This window comes from Dicentrarchus labrax, unplaced genomic scaffold, assembly GCF_905237075.1.
Source record: "Dicentrarchus labrax unplaced genomic scaffold, dlabrax2021, whole genome shotgun sequence".
Taxonomy (NCBI): domain Eukaryota; kingdom Metazoa; phylum Chordata; class Actinopteri; family Moronidae; genus Dicentrarchus; species Dicentrarchus labrax.
The window spans coordinates 13,036,121-13,062,966 of NW_026136711.1; the positions used below are offsets into that span (position 1 = coordinate 13,036,121).

At 40.6% G+C, this 26,846-nt stretch overlaps 1 protein-coding gene across 1 annotated transcript in view; it reads left to right on the forward strand.

Moving 5' to 3' along the window:
* suclg2 (succinate-CoA ligase GDP-forming subunit beta) overlaps positions 1-26,846 on the forward strand; it is a 91,775-nt gene that overhangs the window by 55,149 nt on the left and 9,780 nt on the right. The window lies entirely within an intron of this gene.

The window sequence follows — 26,846 nt, forward strand, 5'->3', positions numbered from 1 at the left end:
AGTCTTCTTGTCTATTTCACACTAATTTTAAAGATATCTAGGCACCTGAGAGTTGCCAAATTCAACCACAGCATTCCGGTACAGGTTACTTTTCTACAAAAGAGGTGGCCTCTCACATTATTCCTTAATTTAACATGTCTGCTTTTCTAACCTTACTTGAATAATGCTAATTTACTTAATTTAAACATCCAGACACAGAGAGGCCGTGAATACGTATATATTTTGACTGTGTTACACACTTTTCTCTTAAAATAGATCTTCTGTCAATATATTACACCTCTAGAAAACTCAATTCCATCTAAACCTTATACTCAGTTGTAGATTCTTTTTTTCAGTGACTCAGTGTTAGTGGTGAGGGCCATTTTAAAGAGTTCTGCCTTATATTTATCGCACAGCAGTGAACAGACCAGCGTTGCACACCTTTATAGATGAATGTTAAAAACCTTCCAACCTTAAAACCCCAGCAGATGATACATTGCCTCACTCACATTTACACTGTGTGTAGATCCTATTGGGTCTCACATGAATTCAACCCACTGGTCTGAAGGGAAAAATAAAAATGAATATGGTAAATAAAAAAAGAAATGCGATCAATAGGGGAAAAAGAAAACTACAAAGACTTGTCACTCTCTCCTGGTAGGGGGCCATCATCTTTTATTATTGAACCCTTTTAAAACAAGGTGGAATTCTGCAGAGGCAGAATCAGGTTGTAAAGTCTGCATTCATTGCACTCCCCCAAAAAAAACACTCCCGCATGGACAAGAGGATCCTCCTCCACCCTCCTCCTGTTCCTCCTTCTCTTTCTGTCTTGGGCTGATTCCCCAGATCCAGATGGGGGAGTAAGCCTGCTGTCTGTCCCTCCTGCTGCTGTGTATGGAAATAGAGACAGGGAGCTCCTCCCTAACAGGGGAAAAAAGTAGAATAGGATTGACATTAAACTGGGTTGGAAGCACCATTAGCATTTCAACCAGGGGAGCTGAGAAACCTGCTCTGATCTGTGGAGGGAATGTTAATCATTTCACAATAAGAGCGAGAGAGACAGAGCAGCTCATTTGCATTTAGTTATTTTTTCTTTTTCACAAATTACCACTCCCAAACTCGAAACTATGAACAGAAATTGAAATTAAAATCACGCCCATGGCTAGGTGAATATGTCAAGGCAGCATTATTGATTTCATTATTCAAGTTATGGTGAGAGTGCTGTTCTGCTTATTTACATTTATCTTAAATATCAAGGCAATCAGTGCTTATGGCCTTCAAATATGCAACCCTTTGTCGACAGCAGTCTCATTGTTTGAAGTCACATATGCACTGTTTACTTGCATTTCACGTCCTTATTGTTCTGCCTTACAGCTAATAGTTGTGACAGCTGATGTTATTGAGATGCTCATTTCCACTGGTTGTGCATAAAGTAAGTTTGATAGAGGTTGTAGGGAAAGGCCATTCTGCTGCATACGTGAATTTGTGCTTTTATTAGAAACCACTGTGGCTTTTGACTTGGAGGATTAGAATAGTTTATATGTTGTGGAAAAGACAGAAGTGCATTCAGGGACCAGGCAGGCAGTATAGCAGGAAATATTCTGCTGTAATGATGCCATACATTTCCAGAAAAACAGGTAGCTTGGTGTCCGTCCTTTCTTTCCGTCTTTCTTCCTCAATCGCTTTTTACGCTTTTGTCTCCCTCCCTCCATCTTTCTTGCTCTCTCCCTCTCGGTCTTCGCTTTGATGTCTCAGGCTCATTGTGCTGAGAGGAGTGGAAGTGATGTGAGTGTACTGCTGGCACTGAATAGCAGAGACGGCGTCTGAGATGACAAAGCCTCCCTTTTTTGTTTGCTCACTTCTCCAGTATCTATCCTTACAGCATTCATTACCCTAAACATTATTATTCTCTGAAAGAACAGCGAAGAGAAAACAGATGAAATGGGGATACTATATGCGATGTGGCAACAACATAGGGAAAAAAAGACTCAAAATGAAATGATTGGGACAAAAAAAGAAAAGAATCATAAAGCAGTGTGTAGCCCAATGTGTGTCTTAAATATGTGAGATGTTATGTAGCTCAGCTGGGTGTACTAGACCATTCAGCTTTGTTTGAATTTTGGCCCCCGGCTTTTTAAGCAGAGACATATTTATTTTTCATACTAAAATAAATAGCTCCACTTTCTTCATATCCACGTATAGAACAGTTTGTTGACAGAATGGCTGAATTTATTGAGGTTTCCCTCACATCACCTGTAGGCACGAAGCAAGAGCAGGCAGCAAATACCGACAGCCAAATAACCTCGTTATTGCCTTGTGCCTGTGCTGTAAAGAAAGTGGCAGATGGATGTTTTGTCCAACTCGACATCCATTTTGTTTTTAGGGCTTAAGGCAATTTTCGGTAATTTTTATGGGCTAGAGTAAATGATGACATTTTTCTAAAACATACCCTTGTTGTTGGTGTATGTCTGTATAAGGGCCACAACTATATCAAACTGTTAATTATTATGGCAAAAACAAAATTCTACATCACAGTAACATCATTAGATAAATACTCATAATTGTTCTTAGTTTTTATAGTGCTTTTCAAAATAAAATTTTTTCACATCTCCTATCTTTGGTACAAGATGTATTTATATACTAGATACTGCTTTTTAGATACAGTATCATCACAGATATATTTTAAGTCTATTGAAACCACCACACTTAACATCTTTAAAATATGCATTCAATTAAATACAACTTCATACATCAGTTTGCCAATAAATGTGCTCTGGAGATCGGGACTGGGGAGGCAATGTACTGTATGAATGCATGCATAGACATCCAAGCTGGCTCGTGTTTGTTCACGCACAAAGTCTGAATGTAATATAAACTTAAGTTGCCAGAGCAGCAATCTCACTTGTGAGGTTGATTCACAAACAGCATCTCTGCCCTTCTTACAGATTCCAAACTATTCCAACTACACTGAGTGAACTATTTTTGAACGTCTTTCCTTCTCAGAGTTTTGTTCTACTGACGTTGGCAGAGAGCCAGTCACATTGTGAGTTGTGAATGTTCTGCCTCCTGCTCAGTACTTCTGTGTGTCTGTGAGTGCAAAAATTGAAATGAGATGGAAGAGGAACAAAAAACTGTAAAGGAAAAAAAGGACAAATAAGAATAGAGCAAGTTCTAAAAGTCAAGTGTCAACTCTGCGTCCGTTTAGAATTTCCTGATGATATTATCATAGTTAGAAAATCACAAACTGGCATATCATGGCATACATATAATACAGTAAGTTATTCTGTGTAAAAGCTCGCAATATACTGTAGTGTGTTTTGCTGTCTTGGTTGTTACCTGTAGGCTTGTTGCACGCTGCTGTAGTTTGCCGTGCTGCGTTGTTTGAGGTGAAGTAGGCATGCAAAGTGAGGATGCTCCGCTCCGAGGTGAAAACAGGCACAGATTGGCACATTAGCATTAGTTCAGCTAGGCGACCCACCTCCTGGGCAAATATGGAGGTGTGTTCATATGCATGTGTTAATGTTGTTGCATAATGACGCTGTTGATCATGAAACATCTTTTTAGCTCCCACTGGCATTTCTGTGATCTTAATTTGGAATACTGAAGCTCACCTGTGTATGTGTGTTTGTAATGTTTAGTTTTTCCCTCTGCATTTTCACCTCCTCATGTTTGTGTGGAGTTATTGTGCATGTCCCCCAGTGCTTTAGCCCCCATTGGCCTCAAGCAAAATGACGTGCTATTTTTCTTCTTTCCAGCTCAGTGACTCTGCCTTAACTCACCTGTGGTCCCTCTTTAACCACTTTTCTACTTGTTGCAGTGACACCCCTGAGCCTGGCCGGCTCTGCAGGGGACACACTACCACCACTACTACTACCTTTCCAACGCGTCTGTCTTCTGTGAAAGTTGTATTATTCTGCACTATGTGGTGATACACACCTGGATGTTTATAGCAGTGAGCAAGTGTGTCTACTTGCCAGTCTGTCATCTCACTCTTTCCTCTTGTGGTTCCTTCCTCTCCTTTCCATTTCTACAAGTTCTTTCTCTCAGTATTTCTGCTTCTCTGTTCTTCTCTTTTCTCCCCTGTAGCCTTTCATCTAGCTAAATCCTGTTAAAGTCAATGTGAGGAACTCCTCGGTGTCATGCCTGCTAGTTAAATCCTGCAGGAGCCCAGGCAATGCCTTTCTTATCCCCATATGGAGATGTCTGAGCCCATGTCTAATGTGCCTCATCATGTATAGAGTCATAGAAAGGCAGTGGCACCAGCCCAAGCCAGGTGAACCAGAGAAAAGCATTGTGAAAAGTACACCATCCTGTCTTCCGGCTGTGTGGAAAAGAAAGAAAGGAGCCCTATTTTACGCGGATGTGTCCTTGGGGTGCTGCAGCACATGGCTGTGATGGAAGTCACACAGCTCGTTCAGTCACTGTGCAGAAACGCAAATAGGTGCAAATACATGCTTGGATTGTGGCACCCACATCATAAACACATCCGCACACACACAGGCAGCTCTCCAGGGACCCCGACAACTTCTATTCACAAGAGTCACCTATGATGTGACAGCCCCATGGTACGTTATTTTAGAAGGAAAGAAATCACCTTTCCGCCTGAAGCCGAGCTCCCTGGGGGAGGTGCTGGTTCCCTGTGTTATAAACACAAGCAATGCAAAGCCGTTGAGAAAAGGAGGGAAAGGAGAAAACAAGCTACCGCTGTAATGGAGTTCATTCCCAGTGCGCAGAATATTACACTAGTACTAAATAGGGGGCCAGCCATGGAGGAACAAGTACTTAGTCCAGCCAACACAGTCGGGCTGCCATATTGAGGCCAGGCCACAGAAAGAGTGAACATTGCTTGTAACAGCCAGACAGCGTGGGGGTTTGAGTGCTTTAAGGGAGAAGTGGGTCTCTGGGTGATGTATGTCTTTTTTTCAGTTATATGCTGTGCAGGTCATTGTATTGGTTATTGGCCATTATAAGAGAAAGGCTCTACCTCCATATAATGGTTTTCCTGTAGATTTGCTTACAGTGCATTAAACCCCCCTGCTCCTGTGACAGATATAGGGTTGGGGTTTTGTCTATCATGGGACCTCTTCTGCTGTTGTACATTTAAAACCATTGCAGCAATGTAGGAAGCTTATGTTATAGGCTAAACCCAGAGTCCACTGACCCTGCGTCAGTCCTTGAAATGTATTCACCATGAGTTGGAAGCAATGTAATTGGTCTGTGTGCACATACACATGGATTTCATTTTCCGTTTGAGCATATAGCTTAAGTGTGTGTGTGTGTGTGTGTGTGTGTGTGTGTGTGTGTGTGTGTGTGTGTGTGTGTGTGTGTGTGTGTGTGTGTGTGTGTGTGTGTGTGTGTGTGTGTGTGTGTAGATTCCAAGGCTGTGCATTGAAAGTCTCCCAGTTATGAGGCAAAGGTTCAAAGCTCAATTGTACAGCCTTAGTGAAGCGTACACCTATAGACTGACGAAGAGTGGGTGACCAGGCTTGGTGAGCCATGCCCTTTGATCTGAAAACTCAAAAAGCCACATATCAGCTGGACTTAAACAGCACAAAGTTGCAACCTTAGCAGCAGTCATCGTGTAGTCATTGTATGAACGAGCCTGTATGGACGTGAAACAAAGTGAGTCTAGCTCTTTTATACTGGAAGTGTATAGCTATCATAGATATCATCTGATATCTGTTCTCACTGTGTACAATAGAATAATTGTATAAAACTATATTTTCTCAATGCAAGCTTTAATTTAATTGCTCTGCTCTCTAGTCTTTTTTTTGCATTGCACACTATTGATCATCAGCTCCTTTAGGTTTAATTGATACAGCAATGCATATGATTGCCTGCTTAATTAATTTCTCTTGACTTTATCTATGTAATGCCATCTACTCTGTACTTGTGCCTTTTGGGGACACACTTGCTGCCTGTTGCCGTCTTCCTCTTCCAGAGTGTTCATTGCTGCAGCATGTCAATATCAACATTTAAATTAAACATCTAAATGTGTCAGGGTAACATGGTTCCTGACTTGGGGTTAGACACCAGCTAGTTTGGTGAACAGGTGCTTTTATTAGGGATCGGAATTTAAACTTTTTAAACAACATTTAGCTTTTGCAACAAACTGCCTGACTTATCTAAAAAGATTTGAGATGAAGAGAGAGAAAGCGTACAAGAGCAAAAGGAAAGCACACAGAGTGCAAAAGTGAGCGAGCAGGAATGATTATCCTGCCGTTATGCATGTGCATCAGATGAATTGAGACACAGTTAGTGGTATGTATTTTAATCTGTTTATATTTCCAATTTCATGGGCTGCTTTGGGCGTGGGCAGTGTTACACACCCCTAACTTGAATATCTGTATATTGAGACATATGCCGCTACTCTCTCCCACTGACATGTATACACACATTTCCCGACGCCTAAACTCTTGAACCCTGACTCTGAAAATACATCATCCTAACATATCCATACACTGTCGTGGATCAAATAACAAATGTATGCACACGTCATGAATTTGGGCAAGATTGCACACTTTGCACCAAAGGAGGAAGGTTCACAACATAAGTGAAGGACAAATGAGGTTGTCAGACTCCATACATTTTACCTCTCATTCCTCTTGTGAAGGTTAATTTGAGGAAGTGAAGGAATTGTCCAGAGATGCACCATGGAGTTGATGACTTGTCAGATTGATTTGCCCTTCAGGGAACTAATGCCTTGTGTGTCTCCTTCCCTATTTGATCTGGGTTAGGACAGCGCAGCATGCTTTTAAAGACTTCTGTCATTTTCCAGTGCATCATCAGTAGACAACACTATTACTTAACCATCATGTATGCATAAAGACTATAGATTGCTAATGTATTCACCTTATCCCAGCACCTTGTCTCGGCACCAATTCGTCCCCTGTTGATTTTCACAAACACACACACACACATATAGAGACAGGTCCCATGGGCATGTCTGATTGAGCTTTCTCCTGTCTGCCATTCCTCATCCGTGGGAAATCAATAGAGGATCTGGGATTGGAGCTCTGGCTAATTGAGCTCTGCTCTCTCCGTTCTCTTATTGCTGCCAGGAGCGTTTTGTCATCGCAGCACCTGGTTCACACCATGGGGCCACAGGGAGCAAGCCAGCGATCAGATAGGGCCTTTGGATGCCACAGGGAGGGGAGCTGCATGTGATTGAGCGACCTTGTGAAGTCGAGCACTCAGAGGAAGGGCACCGCAAAGAAGGGCTTCATTTATTCTCATGTGCCTCTGCAGGAGCTCTTCAGCTGATGATAGAGAAAATAGAAATGTATCGTCTGTTGCGCAGTTTAGGAAGTCAGAATCTTTAAACTAGTGATTATCACTCTGGGTTTCAAGTAACTCCACTCTCTTAACTTTTTTACAGTGAAGTGAGGCAAGTCCTCAGTAGATCACTACATAATGGTTATTGCATCCATTTGCATGTATTTCACAGCCCACCGCTAACCAGGAGACATCCAGAGAATAAATTAAAATAAACTTAAACCATTGTCATTGGCAGTATCACTAACCCACGATTCTCTCCAGCTATAAATATCATGCCACAAGAGTGGCGGTTCTGCTGTGTTTACACTTCACACATGGTCTCAACATAGTCATGGATCACTAACCCACGATATTTCCTCATATTAAATGTGGCATGCCTCTGCTAGAGAGTGTTGTCCTTACAAACTGCTTTTCTACTCTTCTTGGTATAATAAATGGAGATTCCTTCCATCCAAACCATCTGCTGTCATCGCTCCACCCTTTGCCACCATTCCAGTTCTCCATCTCCCCATCTGTCCATGTTCCAAGACTTGAGGGACTATCACCATCGCAGGCAGCCATGTCCAGTGCTGAGACATTGCAGCAGAAGTGTGACTGTTAGACCTCCCTCATTTCATGCTCCCCTGGCTCTTATGTGTGCACATGCTGGGGGATTATGTGAGACCATTCAAACACCCAGTTGATGAGATCATTCGTGTTCTCTGAGCCATGTACTGACATCACAAACACTGTGCCCTTTGCTGTCCTCTAGGACTATTAATGTGGGTGATATTTTTTAAGTCACTTGTCGATGTTAAGCCTGCATCATTGAAACACAGGTTAATTGCAATGATGGCAGTTGGATGTTGCTGTAAATTAATTAGCTGAGTAAAAAAAAATAGTGAGCCAACAGTCATACAACATACCAAAGCCTTAAATGTGTTTCTTCCCTTTTTGACTGGAGATGGTCAGAGTGCAGCTCACATCATTAACTGCAGTATGAGTCACTGTAAGTCACACAATTCATAGGAGATGCATGTAGAAAAGTGCTAACAGTCATATCAACAAATATTAGCAGATAATTAATTAAACACACTCATGAGGGTTTCACTTCTAGAGGCTTACGTTACAAGGTTATGACTAGAAATTATATTGCATTACACAACAGGAGAGCTGTGGAAAGCTCAGAGAACAGAGCTAAACCAGAGTTCAGATGTAGTTTTGCATCAGATCGGCTGTTCAGGTTTGAAAGGATAATTAATAATAGCTGATGTCCCTGCCAAGTTCCTTGTAAAGGGGTGCTCCAGCGGTTTGATTATCTTCCATAAAGTGTACCTCAAAAAAGAGTTGTCAAAATCGAAGCATCAGAAGCTGAGATGTCCTGCTCTTTGGTCCCTGGTATGTGTCAAGCTAAAGAAATCTCCTACATTTCAAATAATGCAGCTAAATAGCATCTTTCATTGGACAGGGTTATTTTTTTTCAGTTTTGGAAAGCTTCTCCAGAGCCACAGAATATATTATACAGCTGTTTTCACAGTCTGAATAGCACTCCCCATGACGAATAATGTGAACTTTAATTGTAAAATCAGGGGAGTGTCTCTTACTTTATTATTGAAATGTCCAAAATAAGAGACAATTCCCCAACCTCATTGCGAACAGATGACACTTACAAAAGAGAGATAGAAAACTGCAGCTAAATGCTGCTATCGTAGTATTAGGCAAGTCCCAGATACAGGAAATCTGCACTATTTCCATTAACTGTAAAACAATATCTTACTTCTTATAGCAACCATACCCAGACAATTATGTTTTTGATTTTGATTAAACTAGAAAATAATGAAAAAAAAACTTTTATTTCAGGACTTCTGATAGCACTTTATTTTACTGTATCTTGGAAATAGTCTGAAACTCTGAAATTGATTTGAATTATGTATCCGCAATATAGGACATTACCTAGATAGAGATTAAAGTGAGTGTTGATGCTACAAATGGGCATTTTATGATTTAGTTGGATCCTTGTGTGTTGTGTGTGTTTATCTGTAGCTGCTATGTGGGCATATTTAATTTGCACCACTCAGTGTCTGTGTGTGCATCCAGTTGTCTGTAGATTAAATGCTTGTACCCAGGCTCCTGAAGCTTGTGTTTGTTCCAGCGTGGCCCCAGGCTCCTAACGACTCACATTAACCTTCTGATTTTAGTCAGACCCAGCTCTCAAATCCAACAGCCCTTCAGCCCTCTCTTTTGTTGCATCCCCCTGGGTTTTGGACAGGGTCATGGGTTGAGACACTGGCTCCTCTCCACCAGCTCCTCTTCGCTATCCGCCTCCATAACACCCTCAGTATGACATTTGCAAAGGACAGCATTAGTGTTCTGCTTCCTCCTGCGTTTTAACATCTTTTTCCACTCTTAAAATTTGTGAAATTAAGATTGTCTCACTTAAATTAGCAGAATCTTGCATAATATTCATTACATGGCCAGCAAATACCAAAATTCTCCAATCCCAAAGATGCTGGCTGCTAAAATATGGCTTCTTTACAACCAACTGGTTTGCCTGATGAGCAAGCATTCACAAATATACTTTGTCTGTTTAAATGTCCTGTCTCTCTTCCTCCCCACTCGTTGTGTTTCAGGTATTTGTTGCTTTGTATGGCAAGACATGCCGGCAGCAGTACAGCGAGAGATTATTGTCGGTGTAATTGGCTTTTCCAGGCCTGATTTGATACAAGCCTCTTGTCTGATCCACACACTTCTTTATTATTGAGCGTAATGGAAAGACGTTGAGGCTCACATGAAACGTTCGTCTCATCGCATCTCCAGAGAAATCGGCTCTTTCGTTTTGTGTCTGTGCTCAGGGTCAGGATGAAAAGCATTGTATCTGTGTTAAGACGTCGACAGAAATCGACAGAAATCATACATATGCTGCAGACAAATGAAGGAAAATGGTCTGGAATTTTGAAAACAAACAGTATATACAGTACCTTATATTAACTGTCATAGACTGTATACAACAGTATATGCATTTAAACAATTATAAATATGCACGATTCAGCAAGACTTTACACTTCTGTGTTTTTATGTCCCACCTCAAATTTTCCTTATCCAGATCTCATTGTCCCTGCATTCCTGACAGTGGACAGCCGGTGGGAAGAATTTGGTATCAGACTGTATGATCCAGTTCAGTCCCTAGTATCCTGCTCAAGCTGACATGACTGTCTGCTGCCTTGTTCACCAAGCAGCAGAGGCAATGTAGAACACGGCTCTCCTACACTATTATCTCAGTCAATCTCTGCTACTGCCAGAGGATGATACAGATGGACAAGAGATTTGCAATGAGAAAACGGAGAAGTACTGTAAGGAAGGGAGAAGATTGTTATGCAGCAAAAGTAGATTGAATTGCAGATAGCAAATTATGCCAAACAAAAAAAATATTTTAATTATGTCGTAATGTTCGTTCTTTCTTATCTTAAATTTCTAAAACCTAGTGGCCTAAGTGTAAGACAGCATTCACACCCCCAGAATTTCTGTCATGTTCCTGTCATTTCCTCTTATTCATTGCCATTCTAGCATGGTTATGAGTGATATGACATTTCTTTCGTAGAGGTTTGGTTGCCAAGACAACAACCTCTGAGGCCTTTTACTTTCAGATTTATTCTAAGCACAATAACATACAATATCAGTACTCAGTATTATCTGTAAATTCTTGATAAAGGTAAGTAACTGTCTGAGACTTGTGAAGATCAAACTGTGCACCCACTATACAAATGTTCTTTAACCTTAATAGACTCTCAGTGGATGCTGGTGGATGCTTTTGTTAAAGAAGTTTCCATTGTGAAATCTAGACTTTGGTCCTTTTTGTGACACCCACAGCTCATTGTCACTTTTTATACGGTTTGATTTAATCAAGAGGGAACAGTAAGCTTTCATCTGAGGGCACAGCAGCTTCAGTATGAAAATATATGGTTATATTGTAACCCTGGTTCACTGAGAGAAGAAACTGATGCCATACCAAAAATCTAATTGCAGTCTTTCTTACCAATATTGCAATTGCAAATTAAATTGTGATTAAATTGTATGCCTGTATTTGTAGTTTACTTTAAACTAGAACTGTACAGAGCAACATTACCAATGTATCTTGCAACAGATCTTCTGCAATAATAGGATCAGATACTGACAAGCCAGATAGGTTGTCTCATCTGTAGCTAGAAGAGTGCTCTTGACTGTTGCTGTTGAGCTAACATTAGCTTCACAGTTCTCCATCCTGAATGTCCAGATCTATCTTGGCTAAGATCTTGTCAGGTGACAAAATGATGAGTTATAATACAAATTGCTTTTTTTGAAATTTGCAATTTTTTTATATAAAAGTAATTAATAAGTAAGTCAATTAGTCTGTGAAATAGGTTCTAGCATTAAGTTGATTGAGCATTTAGGTTGGGTACATACACTGAATAGTTGTTTGTAATACCAGTATGTTTCAGTCTATAGACTGCAGCAGCTTGAATTCTTCCCTCTGTCTTTCCTTTCTTTTTCCCATACTTGCCTTTTATGCTGTGTTTGATTGATTCCTTATTCCAGAACCAGCTGTATCATTTTTATCCGCCCTATCACATTCATCTTTTTTTTCATCCTAGATCCGAAGCGTCTTTTTTTTTTTTTTTTTTTTTTTTCAGTAGCAGGCATTGGAATGGCTCAAATAGTGTATAGAGAAAGGAGATTCGAACAGCACTGACAGAGAGGGAGGGAATAAGAGAGTTGAGTTGAAAAGAGCGATAAAGAAAATGTGAGAGAGTGCAGAAGGTGAAGAAAGAGCTAGGAAACGGGTGTAGAGTGTGGTAAAGTGGGTGGAGGAATAGGGGTTGGGAGGGGGTTCTAGCAGTGATTACATTGTCCATCAGGCCCCAGGACGGCCTGCATCAGCCCACAGGATTGATGTTTGACAGAATAATTAGAAAACTGTCTCAGCCTGTAATCACTGGAGCTCATCTTGCCGAAGAAGACTTCCATTCGCTTACTGCCACACATGCACCCACACCCCCCCCACACACACACACACACACACACACACACACACACACACACACACACACACAGGCTAGTCCGAGCCATCCGTGGTTGACTGGTATATGGGACAGTGGGTTGATAGAGTGGTGAGATGGGGGTGTCCCTGTTTATTCTTAAGGAACTGAAAGAGTTTATCTGCAGAGGTGGGGATTGGAGGCGAGTGTTGCACCTCACTCACTGGTTCACTGAAGGCAGTAGTGGAGAACACGCTGGTGATTTTAAAGGTGCTAGAGGTAGGGTTTATGGACTGGAAAAAAATGAATTAAGTGGAGTTTTACTACAGTGGGTGGCAGAACGAATGAGATGTGGGACTGAAGACCCTCCTAACCTTACTCTTTCAGTGCTATTGTGTGCACTAGAGGAGTGAGGGGATTGTATAGATCTGGTTTCTTGAAATGCAAATCAAACTCCTATTAAAATGTTCAACCACATAGGATGCATGCAGGCAATATACTGAACATTGCAGTGAATAACCCCTAATGTCCGAATGAGTTTCATGCTTTTCCTTGGCTTTAATTTGCTGTTGGGGAGGGTAGCTGAGAGTTAAGATACGATTATGATTGTGTTTCCTTAAAGTAATGTCTTCACTAACATCACCATTTAAACAGACATTAGTATATTTGTGAATGCATTCTAATGATTCATCCTTATACTGTGCAGCACTCTAAGCACCTCTGCTTTAATGGACACACCAGTTCGGATAGAAAATATTTCATACAGTAAACCAAACTGAGGAGGAATAAGAGAACGTCTTGTTGATTGAGACTGTAAGTAAATTCTTGACGTTGTGGAAACAGTAGTTGACTAAACGGTCTCACCACAAGGTTTAGAAACTGCGCTGGAGCTTTCAATCATATCAAACAATTTGGCTAAGCAGATGGAAATTCCCAGTTGTCATGGAAGCAGCCATTATTGGCTCCATAAATAGAGTCTATAAAGTTCATTAGTCTTGAACAGTTATACTCCAATATTCATATTCCAGTGTACTCCAATATTTCATATTTATTGTTCTAAAATATTGCTCAGTGTTTTTTGTTTATAGTATTTATACAAGGAGGTAATATGTCCACAGCATAATGTCCCTCTACTATAATGATAAGAATATATGTTTATATACAATATATGTAACATGTTTGCATAGACTATTATAATATCTTATAACTGTTGAATTCATATGATGAGTTTAAAAAAAAAAAGCTGTGATGAAAAAGATGTAACTGAACTTGATAACATTGAAAGAAAATAACTGTATATCGGATCTACCACACACAAGCTTGATGGAACATGTCTAAACTGTGTTTGGCAGCCATTAGGCTCAAGAAGACTTATCGGAAAGCCTCTTGTATAAACAAAGGTCACATTCCCATTTTAGTTGTTCAGAGCTGAAAAACCCTGTCTCCTCCTCAGGTTTTTAATTTATAATGAAGCTTGGTGGACTCAGTAAGCGGGTATCTTTCTATTGGTAATTAAATAAATATGTAGTTAATATATTCATGGTGTGGTCAAGCGTTCTAAAACACAGTTAGTGGGACATTCACTCTATCTTCTGCTTTTGAAAGATGTTGATCAGGTTTTTTGAGGTTGTACTTCTTGGTTGACAGTAGGGCTGGGTATTGTTAAGAACCTCACGATTCGATTCGATTTTGATTCGATATCGATTCAGTAATAAGTAGAATTACACAAATAATTCATTGGAGTACCTGTTGATAATTTTAAAAGCTTCGGGACGGCGACTTCCGTCATGTCTTTGCGTGTTGGTATGGCGTATCGTGGTTCGAGTGTGTATACCATCTTCTTAAAACCCCCGTTTTCCACGACACTGTACGGTTGTAGCTCCTTACATATAAAGACGGCCACAGACTCCGTTATCTTCTGTGCGCTGGCAGAGTTTGGCGGCAGTTTGCAAAGGAAGGATCTGTCGAGTTGCGTCTGTTTTGAATCCACAGGCTGGTTTAACACTGCTGCTACCTGCTTCGTTTGCCATGTTGTTGTTGTTGTTGTTGTTGTTGTTGTTGTTGTGTGGTCAAGCGCGGCCTCCGTCCGTACAACGCAAATCATACACAGGTGTCGCTCACTACACCCCCCACTGGCCAGGGGCTTGAATCGATTCAGAGGATTTATTGAATCGATACTGAATTGGGAAAAAATATATTGCAATTGAATAATCAATATTTTTACCAACCCCTAGTTGACAGCAGAACCAGGGCATTAGTAAAGATGCGTTTCACTGTCCAACTTTTGAGCAGAGTTCCAGACATCCTTCCCCAACATCTACACCATCTTTGGTGTAATCCAACATCATTTCACCAGAGGGCCAATGGAGTCAATGGAGTCACACACAGGTCCTTTAAATAGGTTCCAACCAATTACTTTGTTGGTTGTGTATTGGTTTTAGGCATTTTATGAATTTGTAATACATTATTTTACTGTGTTCTTTTAGGCCAGGATAAGCAACTCAAAAATAAGTATGAATTGTCTTTCTCACTGGGACTAACATGGCATGTACCAAGTCCATTGTTACCAGCTTGAATGTGTAGCTCTCAAACATCCACGAGAAATCAGGAAGAGTTAAATTACAGGCCTGACGTCTTCATTAGAATAATACCCTTAGCCTGCAGTTCAAAGGTCTCATTATTTGTCCACCTTATGTGCCCTTTTTGACATGGAGCAAGCCCTTAGATGAGACCTCCATCGATCTGGAGTCTACTCAACCTCTTCCTTTTCCTCCTGAGGCTTTTATTGGTTTCTCTGATCCCTCTAATACCTGAGCAAACCCTTAATGGCTAATTGATATGCTGCTCTGTTCTCCAGAGCTCCATCAAAAGTCTGCAGGGCAAAATGTCAGCCTTGGAGCCATTGGTCGCCCCCCTCCCCTCAAAGACAACTAAAAATCCTTTGCATCTGCATATGAGAGCGGACCACTTCTCCATTTGATGAGACTTGAGGACATGGGAAAATTTTATGTATCAACTCCCAGTGCAGCAAGAAAGTATGGGGTAAGCACGCTAACATGCCCAATCAGTGTATGTATCCATGTCTGGCTTTTAGAAAATTAAACCCTGATTGTGTCCATCTGTTTCAACCAGGTTTGGGTGTTACTGGCAATTTAGCACCCGCTTACCCAGACCCTGCAGGACCCACAGGGGGTGAATGCGAGGGAAAGAGAGAAAGCTAGAGTGTGAAAAATGTCTATTCTATAAATTTTTAAATTACTTATTTAGGCAGAGCTGAGTGGCATCGAAAAACAGTCATCGCCTTTCAATAACTGCCGTGATTCGGTCATTGACGAGGATGAAAAACAAATCAGTGGTCTTGTAGAAAGGGGCATTATATATGGAGGCTTAGAGGGAGCTGGCAAAGGTTGAGAATGCCATATGAAGATAACCTCACATTCATCAGAATTACAGCTCTCTGAGGTTAGTCCAGCCCTGCTAAATTGCCTCTCAAGCTAAACATCCAGTTGTAGAAGAGAATATTAACTTCTTTTGTCCTCCCTTTATCAGTTTCATTGTGTTTCATTCCTTTCTCTCCTTCTCTTGTTGGTGTTTATAATAGCACCAGTCATCATACTCTTACTATGGTGCATCTATAAATTCTACCCTATAAGTGTTTTTTTTTCTTTCTCTCTCTCTTTGTATGGAACGTACGTCATTGCTATGTATGCGTGGCTGATTTCACTATGTGAAATCTCACACTAGACCATTATCATCTGCTTGTTCTTGCTTAATTGGCTGCTGTTGCATTCTTATACAGCTGGAATAGCCCCTAAGGTACTGTATGTTTACATGTAGTCTTAGAAAACTCGTTTATAAATCCTTTCCATTGTCATGGTTCTTAAAGCCACACGGTTTCAAAGATTAGATGAAGTGATTTATTTATCAAATGACTAAACTAAAGCACGTTCAGTAGTGTAGGGTGTGCATGGGGGGTTGAGAATTGTGTGTGAATTGTGCAAAAAAGAAACAAAAGGTGAGTAACTAATTACCAAGTAATGCTGCCACATAATCAAAACCCATGGGTGTTACCAGAAGACACTCATGACCAACTTTTTAACTAAACAGCGAGGTGATTATTGGCTGTTGGGGGAGGTTGGGGGAGGCTGATGGAGGGTAAAGAAAGTGAACTTAATCGAATAATGTACAACTATTGAGCAGATACTGGATGTCTGTGGTTTGTCTTATCTCATTTGGTAGGGGATGACCATATCTTGTTTGAATGTAAGCATAATGAATTATAGACAAAGATATCTGCTAAAGTATTATTTAAACCGCACATCTAAATGAATTGTGTTATTACAATCAGATAAGCCAAAGTTATTCGTAAACTAGGTGCCTTTTGAAAAATGTCCTTCCTTTGTTTAAGTAACATATGTTGTACCTTAGCCATGCCGAAAAAAGGACAAAGATATGTGTGCATCATTTTACTGTTTGATACAAAGTTTATGCTCCATACCATGTGATCATGGTCCTGACTTGCAAACAAATACATTATTATAAGAACACTGCTGAACAGGCAACAGCTGGGGTTGCCACAATTGTGTTGCTTTAAGGCTTAAAATAGGCTTGAAGGTGAAAATTGCAGGTATACTACTTATTGTGAGGAGTTTGGGGAGGGTATCTACAGGTGGCTACAGTTTTTGTAGCAGTTTGTGTACCATGGCTACACCTACTGTATACCTGACTCCTCCTACACAAGTTAAATGCCAAGTTGTTTATCTTTTAGTGGGATGCACTTCTATAAAGGTGAGCGGATGGCCTGCGCATTTAGACATGCAAATGGTGGGGAGGTGACACAAAAAAGAGGGCTGGGGCCATGATTTGCCTTGCAAAGCACACCCATCTGCCCTTTCGATGGCTCATTGGCTCCCAAGATCAGGTGCAATCTGAACTGGAATCATTTGGATAATTGACCTTCTGTGTGCATACATTAGAATAAATTAATTTTGATTGGCTGTGCAGCATTAGGAACAAAGCGGGAAATGTTGGCTCTTTTATATTCAGCTGCTGGTTTGTTGTACCCAGTCTCCGAGGTGATTATGTATGCCATTCCCCAACTATTATGCATTTCTCCAGTTTAATAAAATAATTTTTGCTTTGAGCAGAGTAGAGCATAACACAGCAAGACATGGAACCATACTCAACTTTTTAGGTAAAGCTTTAGTCTGACTTAGCAAAAAGAATGCTTAAATCTGCGTGGGTGCACTCAAATGTAAATTTGTATGGAGAATTCAGGTGCGTGGGTGGGAATTTGTATATAAATCTATTTATTTGTGCCCATGTAAACATGCTGAAGCAGAGTATTCGTGCCTGCCTCATGTGGCGCCTTGTCCTCCCTGGTTTTTCCCATCTCCATAAGTGACCTTCCTGTTCCAATGAAAGTGCCCGTACTGTGTGTGTCTACACCAGGCCCCTGTCGCCGTGTATGTCTCATTGCTGCCTGATGGACAGCCATTAACCCTTGGTGAAGAGGTTGGGGAATATTTATGTCTGCCTGTCAGCAGTGACACGACACCCTCTGGGGATGAATAATATGCCTGCCCTACACTGGCTCCAATTGTTGAGTCCAATTCACAGCAAGTGGGGTGTGTGTGTGCCTGCTGATAGGTTTACTGTGTGTGTGTGTGTGTGTGTGTGTGTGTGTGTGTGTGTGTGTGTGTGTGTGTGTGTGTGTGTGTGTGTGTGTGTGTGTGTACAGTAAGTTGTGTGTGGGTTCAGGGGCATTCTGATACCCTGAGGTGAGCAGCAGGAGACGAGTTCTACATCCCTCATGACATCTGACAAACCTCCCGCTTACCGCAGAGGTCGGTGTCTTTCCTCTTCACTCCTCGCGTGACATCTCACTATTGCTTTGCATCTGTTTTCTGTCCCTTTCTACATAAGGGGTTTTTTTTGTCTTGTAAGCCTAATGTCTGGATAGATGGCCTGAAAATAAAGCCTGGAATTATTTAAGTTCCTGTATAGTTACTATAGTTATTATATTATGATTACAGAATGTAGTTTTAATAGAAATTAATTTCTAATTGTCCATTAATTCTCACCAGTAGCAACCCCTAAGAACTGATACATTCATGGGTTGCCTTCACTTATTACCATGTCCTCACAGCAGTAAGCTTTAGGAGTGCGATATAGATTTTTCTTTGCCCCTGGTATCACCTCTCAGGCTACATGTAGGCTGTGCTAATCTCTGACTTGCTTAATTCCTGCTAGATTTGAACTATCCACTGCTGTTACAGTGTTCTAAAAGGCCCTTCAAACCCTTCAACAACACAGTGATCCACTGTACCTCAGCAACAGTAGGCACACGCCGACCCCATCACCATGACAAAGGGATACGTAAGGTGCCTCAACATTTTTTTAGAGCTGACCTTCAAATCCACTTTCAGACTTTCAGGCTCCACAGGTTCATTAAAAACTAACTTAAAGTAATAGCTATTACTGTGTGGAATTTTTCATTCCTATATTTGACTAAAGTATTATAATAAAATACTAGAATTGAAATTGTAAGGCAGCAGTAGAGGCAAGATGAACTGTATTACCAAACACATCATCACAAACATGTTCAGTTTGGCCTGAGGCAGCAAACAGTCTTAAATTTAAACTGTGTCAAGATGAAAGCTTTTTTTTTTTTATATGCGATTCATATTAATATCAATGATGACTGTATGTCTGCACAATATGTTTTTAGATATTTTTTTATGGAGATTGTACTTTCTTTGAAATCCTGATTATGTTGTGTCTGATTAGTTGCTTGACTCAGTTGTATGTAGCACACCAAAAACTCCACACAAATAAGCTGTGCATAAAAAATGTGAGGGAACATAAAAGTGATCTCTGCAAAAGCATATAGGGTTGAGAACTCTGAATGAGCCTAGGTGGAAATGCCACCTGGACAAATCCTGCTTTGTAGACATGTTGATGTCCGGTTGAACAGCATGAATCCACTGAAGCATCATGCTTGGTGACAGCAGCGGACAAAGGTGGTGTTGTGGTATGAGGAGTATTGACTTGGCACCCTTTCATTTTAACACAGTGGTATACCTAAACATTGACTTGGTGCATCCATTCATGGCCACCATAAACCTCAAATTCATTCAGGGAGATAATGATGCATGTTATAAAGCACAAACTAACTTTTGGCATTTTTACAATCAGTTGGCAATACCCATGTCGAGCCATGCATGCAGTGAGCAACCGCAATCAGAGCTGTGATATGCTCACAGCATGAGTCTTCCATCTGATGGGATGTGACAGTAGAAGGTGTTGTTTACCTTGATGATGTGTTGGAGGTTTTGTGGTTCACACAAACTGCAAAGTGCCTGTTGCCTGCAGCTCCTCTACATTCATCAAACTTGTTCACTGTTTTTTTTTTTTTTTTGTGGTAATTCCATTGCATTTCCTGTAACTGCTTAACAATAAAAGCCTCACTGATGCTCTCCTACCAAACAGTAGGGGTGCAATCTGTTGAATGAAAAAAGACGGAAGGTGTAAATGGAACAAAATTCCAAACCACAAAGATTATTAGTTACGCAGGAGCTAGTACTGCAATCTTAAACATTGTAAAGGTACTTTGACGCTCTTACGATCATATTCATTCTTAAGTGGCTTGTACTACTGACTTAGGAGAATTGTGGCATTCAACAACATCATTTCTCTTATTTTGAATTTTCTCCACAAACAATTTACGAACAAGCAATTTTGATTTCACAATTATGTTGACATCATCCTGTTATAGTCAAAATTTATCATATAGCCTAACAATATCATTCATTTCATTTTTTTTCATTTCATTTCATGATGATTATCATTTAGGTGTATAGGTCGCTGTTCAGGGGAGCATCCTCTGTTGCAGTTCCTGACAATGGCACTATTACTGCACATATTTCTCTTGATCCCCTCTCGCCTTATTTTGGGTTTTGCAGCCTCCAAATATAAACCTACTATAGCACTTCTGGAATTAAATACAACAGGATGTTTGCCACATCAGTTTGCTGCCAAAATAATCTCCTGGAATTGTGTAAAACATCTAAAATAACAGGATTACTGTCACAGACACTAGTAAAATGATTAATATGTGTCACTAGGTAACCCCCAAATCCCATGAAAACAAAATTGTTGCATGACTGCAACAAAAACAGAAATATAGATCTCTCTAAAAACATCTTTCTTTGCTCAGTTATGTCACGTTTTCACTGAATAAGAAAAAATTAGAAGAAAAAAAAAAGTTTTGGTGAAATGAGGGAGGAATTATAGAATAAGACTCTCAGTCATGATACACTGCACTACTTTTGTGTTTGCAGACAGTTTTGTTTAATTAGTATTATTTGTGCTGCTCACACCTGTCAAACATGTTTAAAATAATCTTATTGGGTATGTCTGGCAGTCACAGGATCTGAAGGCAAACGATTACAGTCATTAAACACCACATGCTGTATCATTTTATCTCCCAACTGTCAACACCAACTGGCCCAGACTAGAAAGGACTCAATCCCATTTGGTCCAATCAGCCATTACACTCAAATCATAAATGTTAGAGGGCCAAAAATTTGTAATGTTTCTTCACCCCCTAAAATTACTTTTTTTTAAATTTGCAGTGAGAGATTTTGTTTGAAAGTTACTAAATCTCTCACTCCAAACCTACTCCCAGAAATCTTCTTACTGTGGCTATGTTATAAGAAACCCAGCACCTTCCCCAACAAGCCACCTAATCGAACTTCATCCATAGCACCACATATCCCCCAAACAATGCCGCTAAATGGCTCTTCCCCCACCTCCTACCCTACCCACCTGCTTACATCTTGGCCTTTTCAAAATAGTATGAGTAAATATGAGGCCAATTCATGTGATCTTGTGCTATACTAGTAAACATGACTTGTACAGAACCCCGCTGTGAAATGACTGACTGATTGAAAAGCAGTGCAAAAATGCTGCTTTACTTGTATGACAGAGGACATGGAGCAGAATGGTTGGTTACACACACAGCAGCTGTCACGGCCCATAACCCCACCGCTCACTCACTAGAGATAGCAAACCTTAAGGCTGTAATGGCCATCTCCGGTATCCATTCGCTGGTCACATGGGTTCTGCCAGATCTCACCCTTCCTCATTTCCCTCACACTTTCCTCACCCACCCATACCTCGCACAAACCTCTTTTGACTTGAAGCAAAACCACTCTTGCCTTGATTGGTTTCTCTTCTTTGGCCTGTAGAGAAAAATGCAGTGAGAAGGGGCTGGAGGTGAGAGGTGGCTGAGTGCTCATAAAGTACTCTTGGCCAAGGCAGATGTGAGAAGACTCAATGATGTGAATAAATGTGAGCAAAAAATATTAATGCAGAGAGTAGGATTCAGGCAGTAAAATGGAATTTGCACGACATGAGGACTAGGATTGTAGTGTGTGTCCATGGTTGATTTTGGTTTTGAATCATTAGGCGGTCAGCATAATTTGTTTCCTGAAAAGGGATTTAGCTTGCCCACAGCAAATTTATTCTCTGGACATATATATAGAAGTGCATTTTGAGAGAGAGAGGTTACATATTTCAGTCCTTTTCATAGAATGAAATCAATGCAAAGGTCCATGGTACACGTAAACAGGAACAAACATAAGGTAATATCGATGGTAGACTGAGTTCAGTGATTACATCTTTATGTCCCCCAGATGAAACCTTGTCTCCACCAGGCATTGATCAGGCAGGTATCTGGCTTCTTGTTGAGGTGGGTTTTTCACCGTCAAGTGAAACTTCAGATGCCACTGTCTGTCAAGAGGTGTCTTCGCCGGTGACATGGCCAATCTTTGACATAACGCTCAGTCTGTCTCTCCACAGTCCCAAGAAGGGGCTGTCATGCTTCAGCAGGCCAGATAATTATTTCCCTCTTATCCCTCCTTGCCAGGGCCAATCCTAGCCTTCAATAGGAGCCAGGACCGCACCACTTCCCATCACCTCTCTCCGTCTCTTTTCTTCTCCATCTCTCTTCCTCCATCTGTTTCACTTCGCCTCACTCTCTGACTTCAAGACCCTCTTTTCCCTCAGTCGGTCTTTGTGACACTCTCTCTTTCTTGTTCTGTATCCTCTCTAAGAATAGATTTGCACAGGCAAAATAGCTCCTCAGTTCGACAGAATTGATGCTCAAAGCAGTAAACGTGGCATCAAAAATTGGCACATTAACATCTTCATTACGTGGCTTGCCTTACTCATTTAATGCGTCCTACACACGACAAACACATGAAGTCTTGATCTTCCTTTCATCCACACATCCTTATCATGCTGCTGTGACATGAAGCACAATTACACTGTATGAGCAATTTCAAGGAATGAAATGATTCTGAGAAACTGTTAGCTGCATCTAAAGTCTGAATACTGTGTTGTGACAGTGTTTACCTTTATCTTTTGTAACAAGGCAGAATATTGCTTGTTTGTGTAGACTATGTAGACAAGGTTTTATTTTTTCCTTTTTGTCATCTATATTCAAACATGTATCAACAATAGTCTGCAGTGATAATTTGATACAGCCAAAATTTTTGCTGTGTGTGTAATTCCATCAATTTGTTATGGGTCCGGGTGTATCTAGTTCTTACGTCCCTTTTGGGTTTTTCATCACCTAAAGTAAATGGTGTGTATCTAAGCTCAATACTTTCATGTTTGGATACAACATAACAAGTAGAAGCTGTGACATCAAGTCCAAATAGAACATATGTAAAGAAATCCTAAACAACACATTGACCGTGTAAGGCAATTTACTCCTATCTTACTTCAAATGTCGACAGAAATGGAATAATCGTTTCTCACCAACAGCCGTCCCATCATTCCAAGATGTCTGATTAGAGCCAGCCAGCCTGCCTTGGTTTGGAAGCCGTTTGTGTTAACCTGTGGCCCCAAGGCCCAAGTGCGGGGCCCCCAGCAGATCGAAAACAAATAAACAAGGCCTGCCAGAGCAGGCGGTGACAGTACAGGCTGTCTCCAGTAGATAACACAGAACAATAGCCCTTAATAGGCCACAGAGAGACACACACCCATCTCCAGCCCTGCCTTTTTCTACTCCTATCTGCTTGCTGGTAACAAAGGAAACAAGATGCTTTCCCTTTTCTTTCTTTCCTGCAGAGAGATTAGCGGCTCTTAACAGGGGTATGGGGATGAAAATGTGTATTTGAGTGATAATTTAGCAATGCACGCACAACTTTGTTGCCTTGCAGAATGAGAAGGAATACAATGCTTTTATTGCCCCCTGGACTGAAACTTGGAGGAGAAAAGTGCATCATGTTTGTTTGCTACTTATCAGTCTGTGGAAGAAATACGAAGACTTTCTGAACAGTGTGTCTTCATTTTTCAGTCCAAACCAATGACCGTCGATGATAATAGTTTTATAATTAGGCATGCTTGTGTCTGTGGTAAAAACCTACACATATTTTGTTAATACATTCAAGACACATTTCATGAAAACACACAGACAGGAGTACAATACACGACCACGTGAGCATGTCAAATTGTCTGGCCAACATTTCTTACTTGCCCTAAATGCAGTTAGTGAGGCGTATAATAGCAGGCAGAAAAGCCTGTTTCTCCTGTAAAGGCCCTTTTTGACTTTGATGCAAAAAAGCCTTGGCAGGGTATCGTAATGCCAGCAGCAATGATCCTATTTTGTAAAATCTGAATCATTTCACCAGCACCCAGGTAAGAAGGCACTGGCTCATGCCGTAACACTGCCTGAAAGAACACACAAAGATCCTGTGAGAAGACCGAGCTGGCACATTACACCTGATGCCTTTATGCTGAGCTCTGATGAAAGAAATCCACCCCGCTGCCAAGTTAGCTCACCTGATATGAATGCCTTTGAGGAAAGATGCTGTACTTGGTTCTGTGACTGGAGGTAAAATGCTAGACAGTGTGATGTTGGAGAATTTAGACAGATTGGAGAGTACAGCCCTATTTCATACCTTAAGGCTAGATTTCCGAGATGCTGTGAGCTGAATGGAGCAGAGCAATGTTAGACTTTTGATTGGAGAGGGCATCAAACCAAGGAGATTGACCCTAAATTTGACTCCCATTCTTTCATGGCATTTTAACCCCCCTACAGACCAGTACCTTGCTAAAAAGAAGCAATTTTGTTTTAAATATAATGTGCACAGCGCAGTCTACCACAGGAGGGTCAATATGCTTGACCAAAGTATATATTGCATTTTAGAACTGAATGAGCTGTCCCAGGAGAGAACATGATTAGGAGGATGGATAAGATGCAGACATTTTTGCTTTTTCTGCTCTTTTACCTCCTGTGTCTCTGCATATTTTCAATTTAAGGCTGTGTTCCCTCTGGGGTGTGTCTGTCTGTCTGTCTGTGTCTCTGTGTCTGTGTGCGGTAACTCTGGATATGTGATCTTTGCTTTGAACTGGCAGAAGTGGTAGACCTTATTAAGTCTTATTTTTGGTTGTCGGTTTGTTCCAAAACAGAGAAATTATAAGGAAAAAAACTAACTTTCATTAAAGTGCAACTCAGTCCTCGCCACATCCATATTTCTATAAACTGCATTTACTTCTGTGCCAAGCTACATAAATCATGTCTTATGTATCATTAATATACATGGGTGTCAATAGTAGACGCATGAATGGAAGAAATATGGTTCTTCCCAATAGAGACAGAGTTGAAAAATGGGCTGCAGATAGGGTGAGAATAGAGCCGTCTCTAGTGAGGCTGCAAAAAGGCATCTAAATCTCTGCTGCCCCCCAGTGGGGGCCAGATTATGCTGTGTGTCTGTCTGTGAGACCCTGAGTCAAACCCTGTGATACTATAGTCACCATTATGTACATAAATCAATATCACAAATCCCATATTGCTGATGCTGAATGTCTGCTATCTAACATGAGCACCAATCGACACTGTTCAATTAAATACATTCCATTGTTAGTGCATTGCATTTGTGTGTGCTAGTAATGCAGCTACAATCACTCTTTCCAGACATTTCATCCAAGTATCTTTGCTTCACAGGATCTTTGTTTAAAACTCTGCACATATACAGTACAGCAGTTTGAAGCAGTTTAAATCTTTTCAGGCCATTAAGACGGGAAGCAACATTGCGTGTATATAGATGCATAGTTACATGTACTGTACATACACAGCCTCAAGCATTAGGATTGTGTCAATAATATTCAAGCTCCAGATATGCATTTCTCCTTCATTTATTTTTAAATTGGCGTGTACAAATTTGTAGTGGCAGTGGCCATATTGACCTTGTGACCCCGCGGTGGGCCACACCTGCACAGGACAGTGGAGAAACACACATTCACACATGTGCCCTAAGGCAGCACAAATGCATACACACACACACACTGCATATCGTGCCTAACAGGCTGTCAGAAGAACTGTTCGATACACGTCTGAGGTTTGAGAACCAACGAGCCGGTATCATTTCACACCTTTCTTTCCGCTTGCCTTTCTCCCACTGCTCAACTCTCATGCAGCCTTTCACTGCCTGCCACTCTTCTCACATTTACATTCATGCCTGTCACTGAGTAGACTATACCAATAATATAGTAGTTTTCTTTAAAAACTGTGTGACTGTAGCATTCTTTGACTGCACATTTATCTGTAGTAGCACTGGGTGCGTCTGTAAGTACATCTGGCTGTGCACCTGGAAGCTATGATCACCCACATTCATGCCTGCTGGGTTGCCATCAGTGTCTGGTAAGTATGTCCCTTCATTAAGTTAACAGCATGGACCACATTCAGGCTTGACTTGTCCTTTTAAATATGATAGCCAGCTTACAATAAAGGCGCATTCCACCAATTTTACATGATGTGTTTAGTTGTCACATGGAGTGCTAATCATCCTGTGAAAACAGTTGTGTAAGTTCTTCAGTGGCTCTTTCTAACGCTTTCTTAGGTCTAAGAAAATAACCCATGTTACAAACTTAAGATGTGGAATTTGAAAAATGTAGGTATTTACCAGGTAGGGAGTCTGTAGTGATAGATGCTGTTGTGTTGTATTGTGGAAAATGTAGGCTTGAGTGTTTGTTTTTTCAAGCTGGATCCACACCAGGGACTAAAAGTCAGGATATTTATGCTTTTGAATTTGACTATTAATTTAGTAATCTGTATCGTTATTTCCCTAACTTAATAAAAGTGTAATGCTAGATCGCTGGAGGGGCCCTTAACAGAGTTAAAATATGATTGACACTTTTATGCACAAATATAAATTATTATTTATTTTAAAAGTTTTCATTTCCTAGATATTCATACAATAATATTTCTAAATGATCAAAAATGATATGATAGTTGGCTGGCAGATGTTTTCTAAAATTGTGTAGCTTCAAACATAATTTTGTTCAAGAGTTCAATTATTAGTCTGAATGAGCACAGAACATTAAACTGCAAGTAACTATACTGACAATACAAACTCACTGAAATGACCCTAGCCTGGTTTAAATTGATTACAACAAAATCTTACACAGTGGAGAATAATTATAAGTGAGAAAATCTGATGAGCTGGCCCGCTCTGAATCTGCTCTGATGACACCTCTGAAGATTTTCCACAGATTTTTTTTTTATCCGTCATGTTTTTGCCATTT